The following is a 24,421-nucleotide window of genomic DNA, read 5'->3' on the forward strand; positions in this document are numbered from 1 at the left end:
AGAAGAGCCTGGAGAGCTAGTTTCGCGGCTCTTCCAGAGAAATTGGGTTCAATTCCCAGCACCTGCATGGCAGCTCATAGTGATTGTAAATTCAGTTTCTGGGTGATCTGACATCTTCAGACCATTGCACATAAAATAAAGTTAAGAAAATCATAAAAAAATTCCTTAAGAAATTGAAATTTAACTAAGTCCCACACAATTGGAAACACTCTCAAATAAAAGTAAAATAAATGGAAAAGAATACAGTGCTAAGTGCAGTTATGAAAATGTTTTGAAATGTGATACCTTCCCTGTCTCCCCCACATACACAAGCCACACTGAGAGATTTAAATAAAATCTGGGTAATCATTTATGTATCTGGCCTATGTCAGAGGGGCAGGGGAAGCTGAAGCCTTGTCCTTTGGGCTCCAGGTTCTCAGTACTGCGTCAAAAACTCAAGTGTATAGTGAGCCCATGTCTGTCCTGCCGGCAGCACTCAGGAACTGGGAATACAAGGATCAGGAGATCATCTTCAACAACCCAGCAAGTGCAAACCATCCTGGTGGGAAAGAGACCCTCTAAAAGAAATCAATAAAATGACATTTTTATTTTTTTCTGTCGGAAGTGAAAATGTTCCAAATAATTCACTGCATCAGTATTCCTGGAAATGATATCAAAATCAGAATTTTTCTTTTTTTTTTAACATTTTATTTTATTCTTATTATTTTCATTTTTATTTTTTTGGTTTTTTGAGACAGGGTTTCTCTGTGGTTTTGGAGCCTGTCCTGGAACTAGCTCTTGTAGACCAGGCTGGTCTCGAAATCACAGAGATCCGCCTGCCTCTGCCTCCCAAGTGCTGGGATTAAAGGCGTGCGCCACCACTGCCTGGCGTAAATCAGAATTTTTCATATTATTCCATGGCTGTTGTAATTTTCTCTGTGGCAGACAGAGGCAGGCAGATCTCTGTGAGTTTGAGGCCAGCCTGGTCATCTACAGTTCCAGGACAGGTGCCAAAGCTAAGAGAATCCTTGTCTCAGAAAATTTTTTTCTCTGCGTCTCACGTGTCGTGTGTCTTTCTCTAAGCAGGCCCAGGAATCCTAAGAGCCTGTAGGTGATCTAGGAAATCTCCTGTAGCAGGGGCCCTGGCCTCCACTCCTGGCCCCTGAGGGCACCTGGTAAAAGTGAGAAGGCAGATTTCAGAGACTAGTAAAGTTCAAGGTCACCAGCCCTTCCCAACAGCTAGAACCTTTAAAGGGTGAGGCTACAACTTAATTGGCCTGCTTAGATATGGATATTTTTGTTGTGGTTCTTGTTTTACAGGGCAGTAACAGACATCCAAGTGGGAATTTTCCACAGCTGTTTTAATTTTCTCAGACTCGGTATTTAGTATGAGAAGTGGTGTGTGGGGTTGTACAAACACAACTACTGAAAAAGAACCCTAAGAAAGCAGGCCTCCCTCCCTCCCTCCCTCCTTCCTTTTCTCCCTCCCTCCCTCCCTCCCTCCCTCCCTCCCTCCCTCCCTCCCTCAGTTCCTCCCTCTCACCAAGCCATAATTGTGGCAGCCCCTTGGCCCACATAGTCCTTTCACTGATCAGTCAGACACACTCTTTTTTTATTTTTGAATTTTGGGTGAAGTCAATTAATTGAGCTCTTAGATGATGATGATGATGATGATTATTATTAGTTTATTTGTGTTTTTTTTTTTTTTTACATAGAGGTTCCCTGTGTCCCTGGAACTCACTTTGTAGACAAGGCTGGCCTCAGACTCACAGAGATCTAGCTGCCCCTGCCTCTACCTCTGCTTCCTAGTGCCGGAATTAAAGGCCTGTACTAAACACACTTTCCCCCCCTAAGTCAGGGTTTCTCTGTGTCTGTCGCTTTGCCTGTCCTAAAACTCACACTGCAGAACGAGGTGGCCTCAAACTCACAGCGATTTGCCTGTTTCTGCCTCTCCTGATTTCTGAGGGCTGAGAACTGAGAATAAAGAAATGTGCTGCCCAAAATATACTGCCGCTGCTGCAATTAAAAAAATAAATTAAAATAAAATAACCTGAGATAAACAAAGAAAAAAAGGAAAACACCTGTTTTTTCCTTCCTTCCTTCCTTCCTTCCTTCCTTCCTTCCTTCCTTCCTTCCTTTCTTTTTCCTTACTTGTTTTTTTTTCTGTTTTCTTCTTTTATTATTATTATTATTATTATTATTATTATTATTATTATTATTATTATTATTATTATTTTTGGTGAAGGGTTTCTCTGTATAATACCTTTAACTCACTATATAAACCAGGCTGTCATCTTGGTAACATTATGGTTTTGTATTTTCTTATTTCTTGTCTGTAAATCAACAAATCAACATTTCTTCTCTCTCTCTCTCTCACACTCATTTAATTTATGTTTTATTTTATTTTTGGTTTGTGTTCTTGTTTTGATTTTCAAGGAAGGGTTTCTCTGTTGCTTTGGAGCCTGTCTTTGGAACTAGCTCTTGTCAACCAGGCTGGCTGGCCTCAAACTCCCAGAGATCCACCTGCCTCTCTGCCAGATATGGAACCAGTCATCTTGGTTAGTTCAAAAGCCACCCCATAAACACACACACACACACACAACACACACACACACACACACACACACACACACACACACACACACAGAGGCACATCCAGAGAAACATATTTTTTTTTTTTTTTGTTTTTCGAGACAGGGTTTCTCTGTGGCTTTGGAGCCTGTCCTGGAACTAGCTCTGTAGACCAGGCTGGTCTCGAACTCACAGAGATCCGCCTGCCTCTGCTTCCCGAGTGCTGGGATTAAAGGCTTGCGCCACCACTGCCCTGCGATGCCCCTACTATAAAAATGGGTTTCAGAAACCGGCCTTTTGCCACAGTGTCAGAAGCCCAAACTCTGCCTGTGGTCTCAGCTAGCTGATAAGCTTCTGTGACTCACGGTGTGTTTGTATTTTTAAGTTTGTTTTTGGTTTATTAGACTTGGTGGTGTTCTCATCTTTGCATGACCCCCCCCCCCCCTCGACCCAACATTTAAGTGTCTTTCAACCATTTTAGATCCCTCTGTTGAGAGTTCTCTGTTTAGGTCTGTACTCCATTTTTTAAAATTGGATTATTTGTTCTTTGGATGACCAATTTCTCGACTTCTTTGTGTATTTTGGAGATTAGTGAAGATCTTTTCCCATTCTGTAAGGCCGTCGTTTTGTCTTCTTGGCCATGTTCTTTGCTTTACAGAAGCTTTTCAGTTTCAGGAGGTCTCACTTATTAATTGTTTCTCTCAGTGTCTGTTTTTTTTTCTTTTTTTTTCTTTCTTTTTTTTCTTTTTTTTCTTTTTTTTCTTTTTTTTTCTTTTTTTTCTCTCTTTAGATTTTTTCTTTGTTTTTTTTTGTTTTTTTTTCTTTTTTTTCTTTTCTTTTTTTTCTTTTTCTCTCAGTGTCTGTGCTACTGGGGTTCTATTTAGCAAGCGTTCTCCTGTGCCAATGTGTTCAAGTGCATTTGATATTTTTATTTTTATATTCTTTTATTGTGGATGAAGTCAATTATTTGAACTCTCAAATATTTTTATTGTTATTATCTCTCTATTTGTTTGCTTATTTGTGGTTGTTCAACATAAGGTTTCGTTGTGTACCCTTGTATGCCCTGGGACTCACTTTGTAGACAAGACTGGCCTCAGACTCACAGAGAGTCATCTGCCTCTGCCTCCTAGTGCTGAGATTAAAGGCATGCACTAAACACCTTTTCTATATATTTATTTTCCTAATAATTTATTTATTTTCATTTTATTGTCATTGGTGTTTTGCCTGCATGTATGTCTATCTGAGGGTGTCCGATCTTGGAGTTACCGACAGCTGTTGACTGCCATGTGGGTGGTAAGGAATTGAACCTGGGTCCTCTGGAAGAGCAGTCAGAACTCTTAACCACAGAGCCATCTCTCTCCAGCCCTCACCTTTTTTTTTTTTGAAAACGGGGTTTCTCTGTGTCACTTTGCCTGGCCTTGAATCTCAATCTGCAGAACAAGGGAGCCTTAAACTCACAGTGATCTGCCTGCCTTGGTCTCCCTGATCTTGGAGGTGTTTTTATCATCTCTCTCTCTCTCTCTCTCTCTCTCTCTCTCTCTCTCTCTCTCTCAAATATGTTTGGTTTTGTGTTTTGCTTTATGAGACAGGGTTTCTCTGCTGCTTTGGAGACTGTTGTTAAAACTAGCTCCTTTCTTATAGACCAGGCTGTCCTAAAACTCCCAATGATCCTGTTTCTGCTAAATATGGAGCCAGTGCTCTTGAATGCCTTTGTCTGGTGAGGTCAAAAGCCACCCCCACACACACAACCCCCCCCCCAACACACACACAAACCAAACACAGGCACAGGCACACCCAGAGACACATAAATAAACTTTTAAATTAAGAAGAGCCTGGAGAGCTAGTTTCGCGGCTCTTCCAGAGAAATTGGGTTCAATTCCCAGCACCTGCATGGCAGCTCATAGTGATTGTAAATTCAGTTTCTGGGTGATCTGACATCTTCAGACCATTGCACATAAAATAAAGTTAAGAAAATCATAAAAAAATTCCTTAAGAAATTGAAATTTAACTAAGTCCCACACAATTGGAAACACTCTCAAATAAAAGTAAAATAAATGGAAAAGAATACAGTGCTAAGTGCAGTTATGAAAATGTTTTGAAATGTGATACCTTCCCTGTCTCCCCCACATACACAAGCCACACTGAGAGATTTAAATAAAATCTGGGTAATCATTTATGTATCTGGCCTATGTCAGAGGGGCAGGGGAAGCTGAAGCCTTGTCCTTTGGGCTCCAGGTTCTCAGTACTGCGTCAAAAACTCGAGTGTATAGTGAGCCCATGTCTGTCCTGCCGGCAGCACTCAGGAACTGGGAATACAAGGATCAGGAGATCATCTTCAACAACCCAGCAAGTGCAAACCATCCTGGTGGGAAAGAGACCCTCTAAAAGAAATCAATAAAATGACATTTTTATTTTTTTCTGTCGGAAGTGAAAATGTTCCAAATAATTCACTGCATCAGTATTCCTGGAAATGATATCAAAATCAGAATTTTTCTTTTTTTTTTAACATTTTATTTTATTCTTATTATTTTCATTTTTATTTTTTTGGTTTTTCGAGACAGGGTTTCTCTGTGGTTTTGGAGCCTGTCCTGGAACTAGCTCTTGTAGACCAGGCTGGTCTCGAAATCACAGAGATCCGCCTGCCTCTGCCTCCCAAGTGCTGGGATTAAAGGCGTGCGCCACCACTGCCTGGCGTAAATCAGAATTTTTCATATTATTCCATGGCTGTTGTAATTTTCTCTGTGGCAGACAGAGGCAGGCAGATCTCTGTGAGTTTGAGGCCAGCCTGGTCATCTACAGTTCCAGGACAGGTGCCAAAGCTAAGAGAATCCTTGTCTCAGAAAATTTTTTTCTCTGCGTCTCACGTGTCGTGTGTCTTTCTCTAAGCAGGCCCAGGAATCCTAAGAGCCTGTAGGTGATCTAGGAAATCTCCTGTAGCAGGGGCCCTGGCCTCCACTCCTGGCCCCTGAGGGCACCTGGTAAAAGTGAGAAGGCAGATTTCAGAGACTAGTAAAGTTCAAGGTCACCAGCCCTTCCCAACAGCTAGAACCTTTAAAGGGTGAGGCTACAACTTAATTGGCCTGCTTAGATATGGATATTTTTGTTGTGGTTCTTGTTTTACAGGGCAGGAACAGACATCCAAGTGGGAATTTTCCACAGCTGTTTTAATTTTCTCAGACTCGGTATTTAGTATGAGAAGTGGTGTGTGGGGTTGTACAAACACAACTACTGAAAAAGAACCCTAAGAAAGCAGGCCTCCCTCCCTCCCTCCTTCCTTTTCTCCCTCCCTCCCTCCCTCCCTCCCTCCCTCCCTCCCTCCCTCCCTCCCTCCCTCCCTCAGTTCCTCCCTCTCACCAAGCCATAATTGTGGCAGCCCCTTGGCCCACATAGTCCTTTCACTGATCAGTCAGACACACTCTTTTTTTATTTTTGAATTTTGGGTGAAGTCAATTAATTGAGCTCTTAGATGATGATGATGATGATGATTATTATTAGTTTATTTGTGTTTTTTTTTTTTTTTTACATAGAGGTTCCCTGTGTCCCTGGAACTCACTTTGTAGACAAGGCTGGCCTCAGACTCACAGAGATCTAGCTGCCCCTGCCTCTACCTCTGCTTCCTAGTGCCGGAATTAAAGGCCTGTACTAAACACACTTTCCCCCCCTAAGTCAGGGTTTCTCTGTGTCTGTCGCTTTGCCTGTCCTAAAACTCACACTGCAGAACGAGGTGGCCTCAAACTCACAGCGATTTGCCTGTTTCTGCCTCTCCTGATTTCTGAGGGCTGAGAACTGAGAATAAAGAAATGTGCTGCCCAAAATATACTGCCGCTGCTGCAATTAAAAAAATAAATTAAAATAAAATAACCTGAGATAAACAAAGAAAAAAAGGAAAACACCTGTTTTTTCCTTCCTTCCTTCCTTCCTTCCTTCCTTCCTTCCTTCCTTCCTTCCTTCCTTTCTTTTTCCTTACTTGTTTTTTTTTCTGTTTTCTTCTTTTATTATTATTATTATTATTATTATTATTATTATTATTATTATTATTATTATTATTTTTGGTGAAGGGTTTCTCTGTATAATACCTTTAACTCACTATATAAACCAGGCTGTCATCTTGGTAACATTATGGTTTTGTATTTTCTTATTTCTTGTCTGTAAATCAACAAATCAACATTTCTTCTCTCTCTCTCTCTCACACTCATTTAATTTATGTTTTATTTTATTTTTGGTTTGTGTTCTTGTTTTGATTTTCAAGGAAGGGTTTCTCTGTTGCTTTGGAGCCTGTCTTTGGAACTAGCTCTTGTCAACCAGGCTGGCTGGCCTCAAACTCCCAGAGATCCACCTGCCTCTCTGCCAGATATGGAACCAGTCATCTTGGTTAGTTCAAAAGCCACCCCATAAACACACACACACACACACAACACACACACACACACACACACACACACACACACACACAGAGGCACATCCAGAGAAACATATATTTTTTTTTTTTTTTTTCGAGACAGGGTTTCTCTGTGGCTTTGGAGCCTGTCCTGGAACTAGCTCTGTAGACCAGGCCGGTCTCGAACTCACAGAGATCCGCCTGCCTCTGCTTCCCGAGTGCTGGGATTAAAGGCTTGCGCCACCACTGCCCTGCGATGCCCCTACTATAAAAATGGGTTTCAGAAACCGGCCTTTTGCCACAGTGTCAGAAGCCCAAACTCTGCCTGTGGTCTCAGCTAGCTGATAAGCTTCTGTGACTCGCGGTGTGTTTGTATTTTTAAGTTTGTTTTTGGTTTATTAGACTTGGTGGTGTTCTCATCTTTGCATGACCCCCCCCCTCGACCCAACATTTAAGTGTCTTTCAACCATTTTAGATCCCTCTGTTGAGAGTTCTCTGTTTAGGTCTGTACTCCATTTTTTAAAATTGGATTATTTGTTCTTTGGATGACCAATTTCTCGACTTCTTTGTGTATTTTGGAGATTAGTGAAGATCTTTTCCCATTCTGTAAGGCCGTCGTTTTGTCTTCTTGGCCATGTTCTTTGCTTTACAGAAGCTTTTCAGTTTCAGGAGGTCTCACTTATTAATTATTTCTCTCAGTGTCTGTTTTTTTTTCTTTCTTTTTTTTTCTTTTTTTTCTTTTTTTCTTTTTTTTCTTCTTTTTTTTCTTTTTTTCCTTTTTTTTCTTTTTTTTTCTCTCTTTAGTTTTTTTCTTTGTTTTTTTTTTGTTTTTTTTTCTTTTTTTTTCTTTTCTTTTTTTTCTTTTTCTCTCAGTGTCTGTGCTACTGGGGTTCTATTTAGCAAGCGTTCTCCTGTGCCAATGTGTTCAAGTGCATTTGATATTTTTATTTTTATATTCTTTTATTGTGGATGAAGTCAATTATTTGAACTCTCAAATATTTTTATTGTTATTATCTCTCTATTTGTTTGCTTATTTGTGGTTGTTCAACATAAGGTTTCGTTGTGTACCCTTGTATGCCCTGGGACTCACTTTGTAGACAAGACTGGCCTCAGACTCACAGAGAGTCATCTGCCTCTGCCTCCTAGTGCTGAGATTAAAGGCATGCACTAAACACCTTTTCTATATATTTATTTTCCTAATAATTTATTTATTTTCATTTTATTGTCATTGGTGTTTTGCCTGCATGTATGTCTATCTGAGGGTGTCCGATCTTGGAGTTACCGACAGCTGTTGACTGCCATGTGGGTGGTAAGGAATTGAACCTGGGTCCTCTGGAAGAGCAGTCAGAACTCTTAACCACAGAGCCATCTCTCTCCAGCCCTCACCTTTTTTTTTTTTGAAAACGGGGTTTCTCTGTGTCACTTTGCCTGGCCTTGAATCTCAATCTGCAGAACAAGGGAGCCTTAAACTCACAGTGATCTGCCTGCCTTGGTCTCCCTGATCTTGGAGGTGTTTTTATCATCTCTCTCTCTCTCTCTCTCTCTCTCTCTCTCTCTCTCTCTCTCAAATATGTTTGGTTTTGTGTTTTGCTTTATGAGACAGGGTTTCTCTGCTGCTTTGGAGACTGTTGTTAAAACTAGCTCCTTTCTTATAGACCAGGCTGTCCTAAAACTCCCAATGATCCTGTTTCTGCTAAATATGGAGCCAGTGCTCTTGAATGCCTTTGTCTGGTGAGGTCAAAAGCCACCCCCACACACACAACCCCCCCCCCAACACACACACAAACCAAACACAGGCACAGGCACACCCAGAGACACATAAATAAACTTTTAAATTAAGAAGAGCCTGGAGAGCTAGTTTCGCGGCTCTTCCAGAGAAATTGGGTTCAATTCCCAGCACCTGCATGGCAGCTCATAGTGATTGTAAATTCAGTTTCTGGGTGATCTGACATCTTCAGACCATTGCACATAAAATAAAGTTAAGAAAATCATAAAAAAATTCCTTAAGAAATTGCAATTTAACTAAGTCCCACACAATTGGAAACACTCTCAAATAAAAGTAAAATAAATGGAAAAGAATACAGTGCTAAGTGCAGTTATGAAAATGTTTTGAAATGTGATACCTTCCCTGTCTCCCCCACATACACAAGCCACACTGAGAGATTTAAATAAAATCTGGGTAATCATTTATGTATCTGGCCTATGTCAGAGGGGCAGGGGAAGCTGAAGCCTTGTCCTTTGGGCTCCAGGTTCTCAGTACTGCGTCAAAAACTCGAGTGTATAGTGAGCCCATGTCTGTCCTGCCGGCAGCACTCAGGAACTGGGAATACAAGGATCAGGAGATCATCTTCAACAACCCAGCAAGTGCAAACCATCCTGGTGGGAAAGAGACCCTCTAAAAGAAATCAATAAAATGACATTTTTATTTTTTTCTGTCGGAAGTGAAAATGTTCCAAATAATTCACTGCATCAGTATTCCTGGAAATGATATCAAAATCAGAATTTTTCTTTTTTTTTTAACATTTTATTTTATTCTTATTATTTTCATTTTTATTTTTTTGGTTTTTCGAGACAGGGTTTCTCTGTGGTTTTGGAGCCTGTCCTGGAACTAGCTCTTGTAGACCAGGCTGGTCTCGAAATCACAGAGATCCGCCTGCCTCTGCCTCCCAAGTGCTGGGATTAAAGGCGTGCGCCACCACTGCCTGGCGTAAATCAGAATTTTTCATATTATTCCATGGCTGTTGTAATTTTCTCTGTGGCAGACAGAGGCAGGCAGATCTCTGTGAGTTTGAGGCCAGCCTGGTCATCTACAGTTCCAGGACAGGTGCCAAAGCTAAGAGAATCCTTGTCTCAGAAAATTTTTTTCTCTGCGTCTCACGTGTCGTGTGTCTTTCTCTAAGCAGGCCCAGGAATCCTAAGAGCCTGTAGGTGATCTAGGAAATCTCCTGTAGCAGGGGCCCTGGCCTCCACTCCTGGCCCCTGAGGGCACCTGGTAAAAGTGAGAAGGCAGATTTCAGAGACTAGTAAAGTTCAAGGTCACCAGCCCTTCCCAACAGCTAGAACCTTTAAAGGGTGAGGCTACAACTTAATTGGCCTGCTTAGATATGGATATTTTTGTTGTGGTTCTTGTTTTACAGGGCAGGAACAGACATCCAAGTGGGAATTTTCCACAGCTGTTTTAATTTTCTCAGACTCGGTATTTAGTATGAGAAGTGGTGTGTGGGGTTGTACAAACACAACTACTGAAAAAGAACCCTAAGAAAGCAGGCCTCCCTCCCTCCCTCCCTCCTTCCTTTTCTCCCTCCCTCCCTCCCTCCCTCCCTCCCTCCCTCCCTCAGTTCCTCCCTCTCACCAAGCCATAATTGTGGCAGCCCCTTGGCCCACATAGTCCTTTCACTGATCAGTCAGACACACTCTTTTTTTATTTTTGAATTTTGGGTGAAGTCAATTAATTGAGCTCTTAGATGATGATGATGATGATGATTATTATTAGTTTATTTGTGTTTTTTTTTTTTTTTACATAGAGGTTCCCTGTGTCCCTGGAACTCACTTTGTAGACAAGGCTGGCCTCAGACTCACAGAGATCTAGCTGCCCCTGCCTCTACCTCTGCTTCCTAGTGCCGGAATTAAAGGCCTGTACTAAACACACTTTCCCCCCCTAAGTCAGGGTTTCTCTGTGTCTGTCGCTTTGCCTGTCCTAAAACTCACACTGCAGAACGAGGTGGCCTCAAACTCACAGCGATTTGCCTGTTTCTGCCTCTCCTGATTTCTGAGGGCTGAGAACTGAGAATAAAGAAATGTGCTGCCCAAAATATACTGCCGCTGCTGCAATTAAAAAAATAAATTAAAATAAAATAACCTGAGATAAACAAAGAAAAAAAGGAAAACACCTGTTTTTTCCTTCCTTCCTTCCTTCCTTCCTTCCTTCCTTCCTTCCTTCCTTCCTTTCTTTTTCCTTACTTGTTTTTTTTTCTGTTTTCTTCTTTTATTATTATTATTATTATTATTATTATTATTATTATTATTTTTGGTGAAGGGTTTCTCTGTATAATACCTTTAACTCACTATATAAACCAGGCTGTCATCTTGGTAACATTATGGTTTTGTATTTTCTTATTTCTTGTCTGTAAATCAACAAATCAACATTTCTTCTCTCTCTCTCTCTCACACTCATTTAATTTATGTTTTATTTTATTTTTGGTTTGTGTTCTTGTTTTGATTTTCAAGGAAGGTTTCCCTGTTGCTTTGGAGCCTGTCTTTGGAACTAGCTCTTGTCAACCAGGCTGGCTGGCCTCAAACTCCCAGAGATCCACCTGCCTCTCTGCCAGATATGGAACCAGTCATCTTGGTTAGTTCAAAAGCCACCCCATAAACACACACACACACACACAACACACACACACACACACACACACACACACACACAGAGGCACATCCAGAGAAACATATTTTTTTTTTTTTTTTGGTTTTTCGAGACAGGGTTTCTCTGTGGCTTTGGAGCCTGTCCTGGAACTAGCTCTGTAGACCAGGCTGGTCTCGAACTCACAGAGATCCGCCTGCCTCTGCTTCCCGAGTGCTGGGATTAAAGGCTTGCGCCACCACTGCCCTGCGATGCCCCTACTATAAAAATGGGTTTCAGAAACCGGCCTTTTGCCACAGTGTCAGAAGCCCAAACTCTGCCTGTGGTCTCAGCTAGCTGATAAGCTTCTGTGACTCGCGGTGTATTTGTATTTTTAAGTTTGTTTTTGGTTTATTAGACTTGGTGGTGTTCTCATCTTTGCATGACCCCCCCCCTCGACCCAACATTTAAGTGTCTTTCAACCATTTTAGATCCCTCTGTTGAGAGTTCTCTGTTTAGGTCTGTACTCCATTTTTTAAAATTGGATTATTTGTTCTTTGGATGACCAATTTCTCGACTTCTTTGTGTATTTTGGAGATTAGTGAAGATCTTTTCCCATTCTGTAAGGCCGTCGTTTTGTCTTCTTGGCCATGTTCTTTGCTTTACAGAAGCTTTTCAGTTTCAGGAGGTCTCACTTATTAATTGTTTCTCTCAGTGTCTGTTTTTTTTTCTTTTTTTTTCTTTCTTTTTTTTTCTTTTTTTCTTTTTTTTCTTCTTTTTTTTTCTTTTTTTCCTTTTTTTTCTTTTTTTTTCTCTCTTTAGTTTTTTTCTTTGTTTTTTTTTGTTTTTTTTCTTTTCTTTTTTTTCTTTTTCTCTCAGTGTCTGTGCTACTGGGGTTCTATTTAGCAAGCGTTCTCCTGTGCCAATGTGTTCAAGTGCATTTGATATTTTTATTTTTATATTCTTTTATTGTGGATGAAGTCAATTATTTGAACTCTCAAATATTTTTATTGTTATTATCTCTCTATTTGTTTGCTTATTTGTGGTTGTTCAACATAAGGTTTCGTTGTGTACCCTTGTATGCCCTGGGACTCACTTTGTAGACAAGACTGGCCTCAGACTCACAGAGAGTCATCTGCCTCTGCCTCCTAGTGCTGAGATTAAAGGCATGCACTAAACACCTTTTCTATATATTTATTTTCCTAATAATTTATTTATTTTCATTTTATTGTCATTGGTGTTTTGCCTGCATGTATGTCTATCTGAGGGTGTCCGATCTTGGAGTTACCGACAGCTATTGACTGCCATGTGGGTGGTAAGGAATTGAACCTGGGTCCTCTGGAAGAGCAGTCAGAACTCTTAACCACAGAGCCATCTCTCTCCAGCCCTCACCTTTTTTTTTTTGAAAACGGGGTTTCTCTGTGTCACTTTGCCTGGCCTTGAATCTCAATCTGCAGAACAAGGGAGCCTTAAACTCACAGTGATCTGCCTGCCTTGGTCTCCCTGATCTTGGAGGTGTTTTTATCATCTCTCTCTCTCTCTCTCTCTCTCTCTCTCTCTCTCTCTCTCTCTCTCAAATATGTTTGGTTTTGTGTTTTGCTTTATGAGACAGGGTTTCTCTGCTGCTTTGGAGACTGTTGTTAAAACTAGCTCCTTTCTTATAGACCAGGCTGTCCTAAAACTCCCAATGATCCTGTTTCTGCTAAATATGGAGCCAGTGCTCTTGAATGCCTTTGTCTGGTGAGGTCAAAAGCCACCCACACACACACAACCCCCCCCCAACACACACACAAACCAAACACAGGCACAGGCACACCCAGAGACACATAAATAAACTTTTAAATTAAGAAGAGCCTGGAGAGCTAGTTTCGCGGCTCTTCCAGAGAAATTGGGTTCAATTCCCAGCACCTGCATGGCAGCTCATAGTGATTGTAAATTCAGTTTCTGGGTGATCTGACATCTTCAGACCATTGCACATAAAATAAAGTTAAGAAAATCATAAAAAAATTCCTTAAGAAATTGCAATTTAACTAAGTCCCACACAATTGGAAACACTCTCAAATAAAAGTAAAATAAATGGAAAAGAATACAGTGCTAAGTGCAGTTATGAAAATGTTTTGAAATGTGATACCTTCCCTGTCTCCCCCACATACACAAGCCACACTGAGAGATTTAAATAAAATCTGGGTAATCATTTATGTATCTGGCCTATGTCAGAGGGGCAGGGGAAGCTGAAGCCTTGTCCTTTGGGCTCCAGGTTCTCAGTACTGCGTCAAAAACTCGAGTGTATAGTGAGCCCATGTCTGTCCTGCCGGCAGCACTCAGGAACTGGGAATACAAGGATCAGGAGATCATCTTCAACAACCCAGCAAGTGCAAACCATCCTGGTGGGAAAGAGACCCTCTAAAAGAAATCAATAAAATGACATTTTTATTTTTTTCTGTCGGAAGTGAAAATGTTCCAAATAATTCACTGCATCAGTATTCCTGGAAATGATATCAAAATCAGAATTTTTCTTTTTTTTTTAACATTTTATTTTATTCTTATTATTTTCATTTTTATTTTTTTGGTTTTTCGAGACAGGGTTTCTCTGTGGTTTTGGAGCCTGTCCTGGAACTAGCTCTTGTAGACCAGGCTGGTCTCGAAATCACAGAGATCCGCCTGCCTCTGCCTCCCAAGTGCTGGGATTAAAGGCGTGCGCCACCACTGCCTGGCGTAAATCAGAATTTTTCATATTATTCCATGGCTGTTGTAATTTTCTCTGTGGCAGACAGAGGCAGGCAGATCTCTGTGAGTTTGAGGCCAGCCTGGTCATCTACAGTTCCAGGACAGGTGCCAAAGCTAAGAGAATCCTTGTCTCAGAAAATTTTTTTCTCTGCGTCTCACGTGTCGTGTGTCTTTCTCTAAGCAGGCCCAGGAATCCTAAGAGCCTGTAGGTGATCTAGGAAATCTCCTGTAGCAGGGGCCCTGGCCTCCACTCCTGGCCCCTGAGGGCACCTGGTAAAAGTGAGAAGGCAGATTTCAGAGACTAGTAAAGTTCAAGGTCACCAGCCCTTCCCAACAGCTAGAACCTTTAAAGGGTGAGGCTACAACTTAATTGGCCTGCTTAGATATGGATATTTTTGTTGTGGTTCTTGTTTTACAGGGCAGGAACAGACATCCAAGTGGGAATTTTCCACAGCTGTTTTAATTTTCTCAGACTCGGTATTTAGTATGAGAAGTGGTGTGTGGGGTTGTACAAACACAACTACTGAAAAAGAACCCTAAGAAAGCAGGCCTCCCTCCCTCCCTCCCTCCTTCCCTCCCTCCCTCCCTCCCTCCCTCCCTCCCTCCCTCAGTTCCTCCCTCTCACCAAGCCATAATTGTGGCAGCCCCTTGGCCCACATAGTCCTTTCACTGATCAGTCAGACACACTCTTTTTTTATTTTTGAATTTTGGGTGAAGTCAATTAATTGAGCTCTTAGATGATGATGATGATGATGATTATTATTAGTTTATTTGTGTTTTTTTTTTTTTACATAGAGGTTCCCTGTGTCCCTGGAACTCACTTTGTAGACAAGGCTGGCCTCAGACTCACAGAGATCTAGCTGCCCCTGCCTCTACCTCTGCTTCCTAGTGCCGGAATTAAAGGCCTGTACTAAACACACTTTCCCCCCCTAAGTCAGGGTTTCTCTGTGTCTGTCGCTTTGCCTGTCCTAAAACTCACACTGCAGAACGAGGTGGCCTCAAACTCACAGCGATTTGCCTGTTTCTGCCTCTCCTGATTTCTGAGGGCTGAGAACTGAGAATAAAGAAATGTGCTGCCCAAAATATACTGCCGCTGCTGCAATTAAAAAAATAAATTAAAATAAAATAACCTGAGATAAACAAAGAAAAAAAGGAAAACACCTGTTTTTTCCTTCCTTCCTTCCTTCCTTCCTTCCTTCCTTCCTTCCTTCCTTCCTTTCTTTTTCCTTACTTGTTTTTTTTTCTGTTTTCTTCTTTTATTATTATTATTATTATTATTATTGGTGAAGGGTTTCTCTGTATAATACCTTTAACTCACTATATAAACCAGGCTGTCATCTTGGTAACATTATGGTTTTGTATTTTCTTATTTCTTGTCTGTAAATCAACAAATCAACATTTCTTCTCTCTCTCTCTCTCACACTCATTTAATTTATGTTTTATTTTATTTTTGGTTTGTGTTCTTGTTTTGATTTTCAAGGAAGGGTTTCTCTGTTGCTTTGGAGCCTGTCTTTGGAACTAGCTCTTGTCAACCAGGCTGGCTGGCCTCAAACTCCCAGAGATCCACCTGCCTCTCTGCCAGATATGGAACCAGTCATCTTGGTTAGTTCAAAAGCCACCCCATAAACACACACACACACACACAACACACACACACACACACACACACACACACACACACACACACACAGAGGCACATCCAGAGAAACATATTTTTTTTTTTTTTTTTTGGTTTTTCGAGACAGGGTTTCTCTGTGGCTTTGGAGCCTGTCCTGGAACTAGCTCTGTAGACCAGGCTGGTCTCGAACTCACAGAGATCCGCCTGCCTCTGCTTCCCGAGTGCTGGGATTAAAGGCTTGCGCCACCACTGCCCTGCGATGCCCCTACTATAAAAATGGGTTTCAGAAACCGGCCTTTTGCCACAGTGTCAGAAGCCCAAACTCTGCCTGTGGTCTCAGCTAGCTGATAAGCTTCTGTGACTCGCGGTGTGTTTGTATTTTTAAGTTTGTTTTTGGTTTATTAGACTTGGTGGTGTTCTCATCTTTGCATGACCCCCCCCCCTCGACCCAACATTTAAGTGTCTTTCAACCATTTTAGATCACTCTGTTGAGAGTTCTCTGTTTAGGTCTGTACTCCATTTTTTAAAATTGGATTATTTGTTCTTTGGATGACCAATTTCTCGACTTCTTTGTGTATTTTGGAGATTAGTGAAGATCTTTTCCCATTCTGTAAGGCCGTCGTTTTGTCTTCTTGGCCATGTTCTTTGCTTTACAGAAGCTTTTCAGTTTCAGGAGGTCTCACTTATTAATTGTTTCTCTCAGTGTCTGTTTTTTTTTCTTTTTTTTTCTTTCTTTTTTTTTCTTTTTTTCTTTTTTTTCTTCTTTTTTTTTCTTTTTTTCCTTTTTTTTCTTTTTTTTTCTCTCTTTAGTTTTTTTCTTTGTTTTTTTTTGTTTTTTTTCTTTTCTTTTTTTTCTTTTTCTCTCAGTGTCTGTGCTACTGGGGTTCTATTTAGCAAGCGTTCTCCTGTGCCAATGTGTTCAAGTGCATTTGATATTTTTATTTTTATATTCTTTTATTGTGGATGAAGTCAATTATTTGAACTCTCAAATATTTTTATTGTTATTATCTCTCTATTTGTTTGCTTATTTGTGGTTGTTCAACATAAGGTTTCGTTGTGTACCCTTGTATGCCCTGGGACTCACTTTGTAGACAAGACTGGCCTCAGACTCACAGAGAGTCATCTGCCTCTGCCTCCTAGTGCTGAGATTAAAGGCATGCACTAAACACCTTTTCTATATATTTATTTTCCTAATAATTTATTTATTTTCATTTTATTGTCATTGGTGTTTTGCCTGCATGTATGTCTATCTGAGGGTGTCCGATCTTGGAGTTACCGACAGCTGTTGACTGCCATGTGGGTGGTAAGGAATTGAACCTGGGTCCTCTGGAAGAGCAGTCAGAACTCTTAACCACAGAGCCATCTCTCTCCAGCCCTCACCTTTTTTTTTTTTTTGAAAACGGGGTTTCTCTGTGTCACTTTGCCTGGCCTTGAATCTCAATCTGCAGAACAAGGGAGCCTTAAACTCACAGTGATCTGCCTGCCTTGGTCTCCCTGATCTTGGAGGTGTTTTTATCATCTCTCTGTCTGGCTATCTAGCTATCTATCCATTCATTTATTTATTTATTTTTTCTGACACAGGATTTCTCTCTAGCTTTGGAGTCTGTCCTGGATCCAGACCTGGTCACAGCTGTACCTGGAAACAAACCAAAACAAAAACAAAGCAAAGCAAAGCAAAAGCCAGGCAGGACTGTCTGGTTGACCTTCCCTTTCCCCCTCCCCCATGGGCTCCTCAGAGGCGGTGAGGCCTCCTGCAGGGAATCCACAGAGCCTCTGCCCAAGGCTCTCCAGGGAACCCACTCTCTCCCTTTCCCCCAGCCCCAGGGCTGCAGGCCACATCTATCTCAGGCGTAGGTGGCGGGCACTCTGGCTATCCAGGACGTGACAGACACAGACACACAGAAGTAGGGAGGAATGGTGCCCACTCTCTCACTAGATGCAGGCATGCAGGAGGAACAATGAAAGAATGAGAACTGGAGAGATGGAATTTCTGGAATGTCCAGAAACCACATGGTGGGGATCTAGTGCCCTCTTCTGGTGACAGGGAGTACAGCACAGATTTGGGTTCTTGTGCTCCTGAGACCTACCCCAATTTAATACTGACATTATCCTATCATACCCTATATATCACATATAGGCTTGCTTGATATCACACACATACACTGCCTGCGTTTCTGCCTGACCCCTGTGAGAGAGCCTGGTACCTTCAGAAGACAGAAGATGGGGTGTGGGTCTGTCTGTCTGTCTATCTGTCCATCTATTCTTCCATAAAGTATTTATTCCTTTTTTGTTTGTTTTGTGACAGGGTTTCTCTCTAGTTCTCTCTAATTGAGTCAGTCCTGGAACTAGCTCTTGGAGACCAGAACGAGTGCTGGAATTAAAGGCGTGTACCACCATTACCCGGTTAGAAGTCTTTTTAAAAAGTAGGCAATCAGAGCTACAAATTTCCTCATAGGACTGATTTTACTGTGTGCCAGGGTTTGTGTAGGGTTTTGCTTTCATTTTCTTGAGTGAATCTCTCCCCCCCCCGTCTCTCTTATTCTAGAGATCTGTTTTGTCTTCCATGAGCTCTGAGGGGCACTTGGCTTGAGTGTGATACACACACAGACTTACTATTAAGGAAAGTTCAAGATCAAGATCCTTTCCTAACTCTGTGACCTTGCAACAGAGAAGTTTCAAGGGGTGTGAAGGGTGTGCCTACTGATACTGGAATTCATTTGATCTGCTAGGCAGCAAATGCTATGGATTGTGTATGTGTGTGTCTCTGTTAGTTTAGGTGTCTTTCCAGTCAATGTTGGTGTAATTACCGTGCGTCTGTATATTCAGTGCTGTGATCCTTTCAAATGGTTGTGAAGGGAGCCCTAGCCTAGGAATGACTTCAGTGACGCGTTATTTTCCTTTCCTAACTCTGTGACTTTGCAACAGAGAAGTTTCAAAGGGTGTGAAGGGTGTGCCTACAGCTCCACTGGCCTTCCTTGACGTGTACAGCTGTTGCCTTTCCTGTCAACATTCTTGTTGGAGTTGGGAAATTGCTGATTTGAACTCAGCCAATTTCATGGAATAGCCCTGGCTGTCCCGGAACTCATTTTTATAGACCAGGCTGTCCTTTTGGTGACGTTCTATTTTTTTTTCTTCCTCTTATTTTTCTATCTGCAGTCAACATTGGTGTAAGGACTGTGCACCTGTATATTCACTGCTCTGATCCTTCTCTCCTCCGTTCCTTCGTTCCTTTCTTCCTTTCTTTCATATGTCTGCCCACTCACGAAAACCCAAAAATTTCTAGCCTCCCAACGCAATTAAAAATAACTAAAATTTTAGTAAACTGGCATTTAAAAAAGGAAGGAAGGCAGGCAGGCAGGCAGGCAGGCAGGCAGGCAGGCAGGCAGGCCTGGATGGTGGTTGTGAAGGGAGCCCTGGCCTAGTCATATCCTCTGCCATGACTGTAACTCAGGAGCTCTAAAGGGTCTGAGAAGCTGCTTTCATGCTTCTGCTGCTGGGCATTTATTTATTTATTTATTTATTTATTTATTTATTTATTTATTTATCTGGCTTATGTTGGAGGGGAAGGGAAAGCCAAAGCCTTGTCCTATGGGCTCCACGCTCTCAGTAGTGTCTCATAAACTCGAGTGTGAGGGCCCATGTCTGTCATGTCAGCAGCACTCAGAAACTGAAAACACGAGGATCAGGAGATCATCTTCAGCAACTCAGCAAGTGCGAACCACCGTGGTGGGGAAACAGACCCTCTCCAAGAAATGACTAAAGTGACCTGTTTATTTTTTCTGTTCTAAGTGAAAATGTTCACAACACATCACTATGACGATATTATTCCCGGAAATGAAATCCGAGTGGGATTTTTGAAACACTATTTTTATTTCATTATTATTATTATTATTTTTTTTAAAAAAACTATTCCACGTCTGTTTTAATTTTCTCTGACTCGGTATTTAGTCTGAGAAGTGTGGGCTGAGGGCGTGGGGAGTGGGGTGAAGAAAAAGAACCACAAGCAAGCAAGCAAGCAGTGGCCATGGTGAAAGGAGACCTTAGATGGCAGGGAACTGCCGTTGCCGCCTCCCTCCCTCCCTTCCTCCCTCGGTCCCTCGGTCCCCCTCGGTCCCCCTCGGTCCCCCTCGGTCCCCCTCGGTCCCCCTCAGTCCCTCCCTCTCACCATGCCCTAATGGTTGCAGAAGCCCCTGGCCCATCTAGTCCTGTCACCGATCTGTCAGACACGCTCTTTGTTTCCCCGTGAGCGAGCGAGCGAGCGAGCGAGCGATTGGATCGATTCGCCTGCTTTCCTAGCTGCCTGTGGTCTCGGTCGTACTTTCGTTTTCGTAGCCCCGAATGTCCAGCCCGGCCCGCCGTTCACCGTGTTCGGGGGTGGGATGGGGAGGGGTGGGGGAACCGACAGGGGAGTTCCCTGTCCTGTTGTGGGCCCGTGCCACCTCCGGGCGTGAGTGTGGAAGGACGCTGTCACGCCAGAGAAGGTGAAGACGCCGCCGCCGCGGTCGCGGCCGAACGAGCGAGCGAGCGAGCGAGCGATCTATGGCGGTCGGTTGTCGGGCGCCCCCTAGCGGTGGCCTTTTTCTGCAACGCTCCTGGTCCTCGGTCGTTGACGAGGACGGGGCAAAATGGCTTTTGTGAGGCGGAAAGAATGACGAGAGTCCCGGCCCGGCAGGCGGGTGTGTCCCGGAGTCGGTGTCGTGCTTGGGGACGGTCTCTGTGTAGGAGGTTGTGCCGGAAGAGTCACCCATGGGTGTGTGCGTTGGGGATGGAACCCAGTGACGGGACCAGCTGGAGAGGGTGCTGGGAGACTTGAGCGGGTCGACCAGAAGGCTTCAGTCGTTTGCGTACTCCCGCTAGGTGTCGGGTCCACCCGGGCCCAGGATCGGTGAAATACCTCGGCTTTAAAAGTTGCTTTTCCCTTGCTTTTTCTCTCTTCTAAAGAGCCCTGGGACCCGGCGACCCGAGGCCGAGAGGAGGCGATGGTTGATCCCGGCTTCCCCGCTGCCCCGTCACGGACTCTTTGGGGGTCTCGGACCTTTTTTTTTTTTTTCCTTCCTCTTGCCAGGAACCCTCGGTCCTCAGCGGCGGGCCTTGCCATCCTGAGGCCGAGAGGAGGCCGTGGTCCCGGCTTCCTCGCCTCCCTGGTCCGGACTCTCGGAGCTTTTTTATTAATTTTCTTCCTCTTGCCAGGAACCCTCGGTCCTCAGCGGCGGGCCTTGCCATGCTGAGGCCGAGAGGAGGCCGTGGTCCCGTCTTTCTCGCCTCCCTGGTCCGGACTCGTTGGTGTCTCGGAGTTCTCCCCCGCCCCTTTCTCCTGCCCTCGGTCTTGCGAGAGCCCAGCGGCGGGCCTCGTGTTCTCGAGGCCGAGAGGAGGTGGTGGTCCCGGCTCCCCTGTTCACTGGTCCCCGGTTTCTTGGACTCGAGATCCCCCCCCCCAAGTTTTTCTTCTTGCCCTTCTCCATCCCTAGCAGCTGGTCGCAGGGTCCTTGGCCGGGAGGAGGCTGGGCGCCCGGCTTTCTGGCATGTCCACCTCGCTCTCTCGGTCCTTTCATGGTTATGAGGTCGACCAGTTGTTCCTTTGAGGGTCGGTTCTCTTGTTTATGGGGACATTTTTGGGACATTTCACCCAGCCTCACTTTCAGGAGTTCTGTGTGGTCTGTGAATGACTCCCCGTACCTGTTGCCATTCTTCTAATAATTGCTATCTGTCCTTATTGTACCTGCAGATAGGTAGATAGGTGCTGACACGCTGTCCTTTAATTGGGTGACATTAAAGGACGCTAGGTGGCGGTCTCTCTTCTGAGCCTCACAGGGTGTGATTTTTCTCCGTCTAGCCCAGCCCGTGTCTCGCTGCTGTGCTTTCCTGTGAGGCTTTTTGAGATGACCGGCTTTCCTTGCCTTGCTTTTGCCCGTGGTGAAGCGTGTCAGGCGTTCCCGCTTCGTGGTTTGTCACCCATTCTGTTTGGATGGTGGGACCCGTCTCTCGATGCTTCTCCCTTGCCATCCCGGTGCTTTTTTTTTTCTTTTGCATGCGGGGACCAGGTTGTGGAGCTCCCGAGTCTCCTCCATGGTCCTCTGCTCCCGTGTGCCTCCCGAGCGCACCGGTTTTTTTTTTTTACCCCCCCCCTCCCAGCTTGTGGAGCTCCCGAGTCTCCATGAGTCCTTTTTGGGTTGAGGGTGGCCCGGCCCTTCTGCTGCCTCATGTTATGTGCCTCCCGAGTGCACTCCTCTTTTATTGGATTCCCCGTTGACCCCCCCACCGCTCTTTTTTTGGTGTGGCGGTGTGAAGGGTTTTCTTTTTTTTTTCCTTTTTTTTTTTTCCTGTGGCATGTGTTGGGTCTGTGGTGATCTCTCGCTCGATTCTTCCCGGTTCTGCTTTGTTGATCGATGTGGTGCGCTTGCCCTGTGTTCATTCGGGCCGGAGGCCTAAGCCGCGCCAGGCGAGGGACGGACATTCATGGTGAATGGCGGCCGCTCTTCTCGTTCTGCCAGCGGGCCCCTCGTCTCTCCTCCCCACCTTTACCGGTGGTGTGTGGAAGGCAGGGGTGCGGTTATCCGGCCCGAGCCCTGTGAAAGCCCCCCCGCACTCTTCGCTGTGGTTCGTGGGGGTTCCTGTGAGGCGCGCCGGGGGCTTTGTTCCCCGTCGCGCGTTTCGCTATGCCCACCGTGTGTGGGTCTGTTTGGCCCTCCTCCCTCCGAGCCGGGGGAGGGTCGGCTGATTGCCGCGTTACGTGCCCCTCCCGACCGGGCTCGTGTGCACGCGCCTTGCTTGCGATCCTCGTGGTGCTCCTGGAGCGTTCCATGCCGATCTTCAGAGGTGCCCGGTTCTGAGCGGCGGCGGCGTTTCCCAGCTCCCTGACGTGTATGCCTCCTGTGTGCGGTACGGCCGTTAGCGGTGTTCCTCTGCGAGGTGTGTGATCCCGAGGATCAAGAAAGAAAGGGGGTCGAGGCGAGCGGGTAAGAGAGGCTCGCTGCGGTAAGATGGCTCTCTCACGGCCGTCTTGTGAGATCGGGCGAGCGGCCCACCACGCGCTGCCTTCTCCCGTAGGCGGTGAGCCGTTGGGTGGTGTTGAGCGGTCGCGGCCGGCCTTTTAATTTTCTTCTCACCGTTAAAGGTGGTCCGTCGGTGACGGACTGAGAATGCCTCCCCGCCTGGTGCAGACCCGGTGGGTGTTGCCGGAGAGGCAGGCCTGGCTCTCGGGGGACCTCTTGTGTAGTATGCTATTTCTCAGTCCGGTCCCCCCTGTCCGCGAACGCTCAAGAGTACGCCCCGGAAAGGAAGAAAAAGCCTTACCGATACCGCAGACCCCCCGCCTCGCCGCGCTCGAGATCATCGAGCGGTGTGTGTGTGTTGCTTCCCCTGCTCTTGCGCTGCCGCGACCGGAGGCTCATCGGGCCGGGTCCGTCCCGCCCGCCCTCAGTGAGAAAAAGTGCCTTCTCTAGCGATCCGATGAAGAGAGGGCGTGCTTGGGGTCGCCCCGGCACGCCCCGACCGCCCGATGCGCGTAGCTTCGGCCGGGTGCCCCTCGCTGCGTCCCGTCTTTGGGGGGGGAAAACCCGAGCGTTTGTGTCACCCGCTGCGTCCCGCGCCTCCTCGCTCCGAGTCCGGGGAGGAACCACGTGGGGCAAGAGAGCGTGTCGTGGATTCGGCTGGCGTGCCGTGTCGGAGCCTGGGACGTGTTACCCGTGGCGGGGAAAGAAGGGGTCGCGTGCGCGCACGCCCGAGTGCCGCGGGACCCCGATTCCCCCGCTCCCCCGAGGGTGCGTACGCGCCTCGGTCGGGGCGCGGAGCCGAGCGGGAAGAGCGGGGCTGGGTGGCGGTGGGCTCCCGGGCCCCACCCGTCCACCGTCCGTGCCCGCCGCGAGCGGTCCCTTCCGCGCTTCCCCGTCTTTGCCGTTCCGGCGGACCGCGGCCTCGTCGCGCGCGTCGCGTGCGTGCGTCGCTCGTGTTGTATGCCGTGTGGAGGTCGCCTCGCTCCCCCTCCCCGGCAGCGGTCCCACGGTTGGGGAGCAGCGGTTGACCCGTCCCTCCTCGGGGTCGGGGATCCGGTTCTGGCTTTGCGGGGTCGTGACCTCTCTCTCGGGTGTGGCCTTTGGAGAGAACGGCGGTCGGTCGTCTCCCGGCGCGTCGCCGGACGCGTCGGGGCCCGTCGCCGCCGGAGGGCCTTCCTTCGGCGTCGGCGGGCGCGTCTGTCTCGGCGGTGGGTCCGTGCGAGAGGGTGCGAGAGGCAGGCTCTGCGCGCTTCGGGAACCTCGCGAGGGAAAAGGAGGCTTAGCGGACGTCCGTCGTCTGCGGCGTGGCGGTGGGTCCGCCGGCCGAGGTGCGTCCGGGGACTCTTCCGGCCCCGTCGTCGTCGTCCTCCGGGAAGGCGCGTCTCGTGTGAGGAACCGCCACCGCACCGGGTTGGGTGCCTGGCGGTGAGATACCCCCCACTTGCGTGCTCTTTTCCTCCGGTGCGGCGGTGGGGGCTCCGGTCGATGACTCTCCCCGTCCCCGAGGTCCGGGCCCATCCGAACGTCGTGGGCCGCGGCGTCCCCCCTCACGTCCCTCGAGGGGAAGACCGTCCGCGTGTCGTCGTCTCTTTCCCTCCTCCCGCCTCTCCCCCGCGTTTGCGAGCACGCGCGCGGCCCGGTTTTTCGCGGCGTCCCGGTCCCCGCCCTCTCCGCCACTCGTCCGGGGGCGGCCGCCGTCCGTCTCTCCCGCCAAGCCCGTTGGCGCGGTGTGTCATCTCCCGCCCGGCCGGTTCCCGGTCTCCCGACCCCGCCCGGAGCGGGTCCGGGATCATCCCGCTCTCCCCGGCGTTGCGCCT

This window comes from Microtus pennsylvanicus, unplaced genomic scaffold (assembly GCF_037038515.1).
Source record: "Microtus pennsylvanicus isolate mMicPen1 unplaced genomic scaffold, mMicPen1.hap1 Scaffold_50, whole genome shotgun sequence".
NCBI classification, from domain to species: domain Eukaryota; kingdom Metazoa; phylum Chordata; class Mammalia; order Rodentia; family Cricetidae; genus Microtus; species Microtus pennsylvanicus.